Source organism: Octopus bimaculoides, chromosome 1 (genome assembly GCF_001194135.2).
Source record: "Octopus bimaculoides isolate UCB-OBI-ISO-001 chromosome 1, ASM119413v2, whole genome shotgun sequence".
Classification (NCBI taxonomy): Eukaryota; Metazoa; Mollusca; class Cephalopoda; order Octopoda; family Octopodidae; genus Octopus; species Octopus bimaculoides.
This window is the reverse complement of record NC_068981.1, coordinates 89,493,775-89,497,623: the sequence shown is the minus strand read 5'-3', so window position 1 is coordinate 89,497,623 and position 3,849 is coordinate 89,493,775.

Here is a 3,849-nt window from a genome sequence, read left to right as displayed (position 1 = left end):
TCTCTGAAATCTTCATTGCATGAGATTGCTACCATGAAATTCCTCGAATTGAGCTCCATCATTTAAACTTAATCAAAATATGGTTTATTTTTAAAATAAAAAAGTTAATTATACTTAAATCCAATTTTTTTGCCTGTTCTAAATCATCATATCAGGTCTGTTGTGTTTACATTTTATTGAGGTGTTCACTGGGACATTCCACCAGTTTTCGTTTTTATTATGGTTTCTTAATTTTTTTTCTCCTCGGGTTTATCCTTCGGACGGATTTCATTATACAGTGAGACATCATGTCTCATCGGACAACTGCTTATGATGTGGGTTATATTTTCGGTATTAACTCCACAATGTCTTCGGTTGTCACATTTTATTGCTTTTCCTGGAACCTTCTCCATTTTATGCATCAGATATTTGGTTATGTTTCCTGTTCCTGGATTGCAACATACCCTTCAAAGTGGGAAAATAAATCCGGTTGTTGGCCATGATAGACTGCTTTGAGGATCAATGCTACTATCATACCGGATCTTTCTACTAACATAAGCCACTGCGGCTTTGTTTTCGTTTTAGATAGAGGCAGTCTACATCACTGTTGATGTGGAAATTATGTTTACTGACTAGTATATTCCGGGTTTTCACATCAATGTCTCGGATCTCATCAAGCGTCCGATCAAGCAGCCCAAATGTTGGTATGAGTACTGGCACTGCGAACACATTACGGGCCTATAGCATTCCTGTACAGTAAAGTCATTGATGGAGATGTTGCTAGTCTGGTTTATAGTTTTGCTTCTTTTCACAACCATATAGCAACGTTCCTCCTGATCAAATTCCTGCCTTATACCTTTTGAGAATGTTATAACCAGGTCAAAGCTCTTTTTTTTTTTTATCTCAAGTCATCCAGGAAGAAACACTGTGTAATTTTGGTATTTCTGTTTCCTTGTGAACCAGTGAGATATCCTTGAGACTTTCTTAACATGAATGACAAGGGGATTACACAAACTATAAACAATATCACAGAAAGGCTGCCCCCTTGGAATATGTCCCTGCATATACAGGCACTCTCTGAGTTTAATTTCAGCATGGTGGCCCACGATGAAGTCAGGTCAGCTATGGCTTTGACTATGCTCACTGGAACTTTTAGCAAGTTGAAGCGCTTCTAGCATCCATGAGTGGGGAACAGTCAAAGGCTTTCTTGTAGTCTTGTTAGGTTCCTTCTATGCCACCGCACCTCTGATATTACTGTTTTGCATATTAACAATTGCTCATACATCCCCCGACTCCCTTGTTCTTAGCTGCTTGTTCTGCTGTGATGATGTTATTACTTATGTATGTATGTATGTATGTATGTATGTATGTATGTATCTATATACACACATATATATGTATGTATGTATGTATGTGTATATATATATATATATATATATATATACATATACACACACACACACATATATATGTATGTATGCATGTATGTATGTATGTATGTATGTATGTGTGCATATATATATATGCACATATATATGTATATATGTATGTATAAAAATTATATAATAAATGTGACAAAATGAACATCTAAACTAACATCCACGACTAAATACGAGGTGATATCAAACAACTAGCAGCACATGGTGAGATGCACAGTGAGAGCTAGCAAGACCCTTTATGAGGGAGCATGCCAAATGACATCGCTTTGTTTATTTCGCAAGTTGTGGAATCTATGATTCTGTAACCACGTGTATGCTGTAGTCTGCGATTTTTTCATTGATAGGAAATTCGGACAGAGAGCCAACGTGAAATTTTGCGTTGAACTAGAGAACTCTGCTACAGCGACATGGGGCATGTTTCGGCAAGCTTAAGGTGACGAGGTACTGGATCGTATGTAACGTTTCGATTGGCAGGGACGCTTTAAAAGCAGTAGAAAGACTCCGAAAGACGTTGAGCAATCTGGAAGACCTGCATGAAGGTCACCGCTGGAAATGCTGCGAAAATTCTTCATTTTGTGCATGCAGATGGAGATAACACAATCAACGACATTGCTGATTTTGTTGCTCTGTCATATGGGTCCGTGCAGGTAATCTTAACGTCTGAATTGAACTTGCAGCGTGTCAGTGCCAAGTTTATCTCCTGTTTGCTAACCACTGAGCAGGAAGAACACATCACATCGATGACATTTAAGATTTCCGTCAGCGTGCCGCCGATAACCCACCCTTCATTACGAGACTCATCAACAGTGACGTGAGTTCGGTCTACAGATACGACCCTGAGAGGGAGCAGCACTCGTCATGATGTGCCCTTGATTTCCACCACCGAAGAAGGCACGACAGAGCTGCAGCCCAATCAAGAGCATGCTCGTCGTTTTTATCGACATATTGTACATCGAGAAGTCAAGTCGTCAATCGAGCGTTCTACCATGATATTTTGAAGGGTTTGAGGGAGGACACTCGGGGACAACGACTGGATCTGTGGAGCGCAAAGAATTGAATTCTTCACGACGACAATGTACTTTGTCACCGAGCTATCCTCACTCGTCAGGCTCTCGCCAAAAACAACATGGTATCGCTTCCGCACCCACCCTACTCGCTATCTTTCGCACCTACAGACTTCCATCTGTTTCCCAAGATGAAAATGCAACTCGAAAGTCACCGTTTTAATACCCTGTTGTCGAGATCAAGAGCGAATTGCAGAGCGTCCTTGAGTTGCTTATGGAAAACAACTTCTACGCCGGATCAAAAAGTGACAGGAATACTGGGACCGGTGTATCGTTGCGTAAGGTAACTGTTTTGAAGGAGGTAATGTTAAAACATAAGTAAATAAGATATTTTTTATTAAACGTAAGTAGTCCGGGAACATTTTGATAGCAACCCCTATTACTAAATAATGAACAAAGATAACAATATAGCAGAATCGTTAGCGGCATTTTCTGTGTCTTTACATTTTGAGTCAGCGGGGATTATTAAATGAAAAGGAAAACAAGACCAAGGCAAGCGAGCATCTCAGATTTAATTAGAGTAAAATTGAATAAAAAAAAATAGATGTAATGTGTTACAGCTGTTTCTGGGATATCTCAGGTAATGAGTGAACACCCCCATACACTGGGTATTCCGTCATCAGAGACAAGGTGTGTACGCAGGAAAATTCCAAACAGAGAAGTCACAGTAGATAGAAGAATAAACTAATAAATAGAAGGATACAGATAGAAGAATAAGTTCACAGTTCATCTTGTTCCGGAAGGTATGGAGGTTTGTCCGTATTTCTCTGAAGGTATACTCCTTTAAATATAATCCCAGGTAAATCCAGGCAGTTGTTCAGGTGATGCATTCAGATGGAAGGAATAGATCTAGCAGTCAGCGTTCATGTAGACAGTGTAAGAAAAGCGAGCATCAGGGGAATATAATTTGAGTGAGACAGTTAGATAGACCAAGGCGTCATCATAGATACGTAGATCAGAGTGAAAGGGCTGATTGTGAGCGAGTGAAGAGAAAAGAGGAAAAAGAAAGGGAAATCAATAGAAATAAAGATAAAGATAAAACTGTAAAGAAGGTAAAGAGGATAAGTAATGGAAATAAAAAGAATCCAAGAGTGCTCAAGGAGTAATTGGTACGTTGATCGGCCTAATGACGGTGATAAAGATGAAACGAATGGATAGTTTGGTATATATTAACTTGCGATATCATATAATATTATACAGTAACGTGTTTTCATTACTTGTCACATCTTCAGGTAATCCTCTATTAGATATTCTTTAGGCGATATCTCAACGATGGGATTATGGTAGTGTATGAAGAAACGCGTGTCGCATTATCCAGATTATCCTTACGTTTTACAACACGCGCACACACAAGCGGATACACGCAT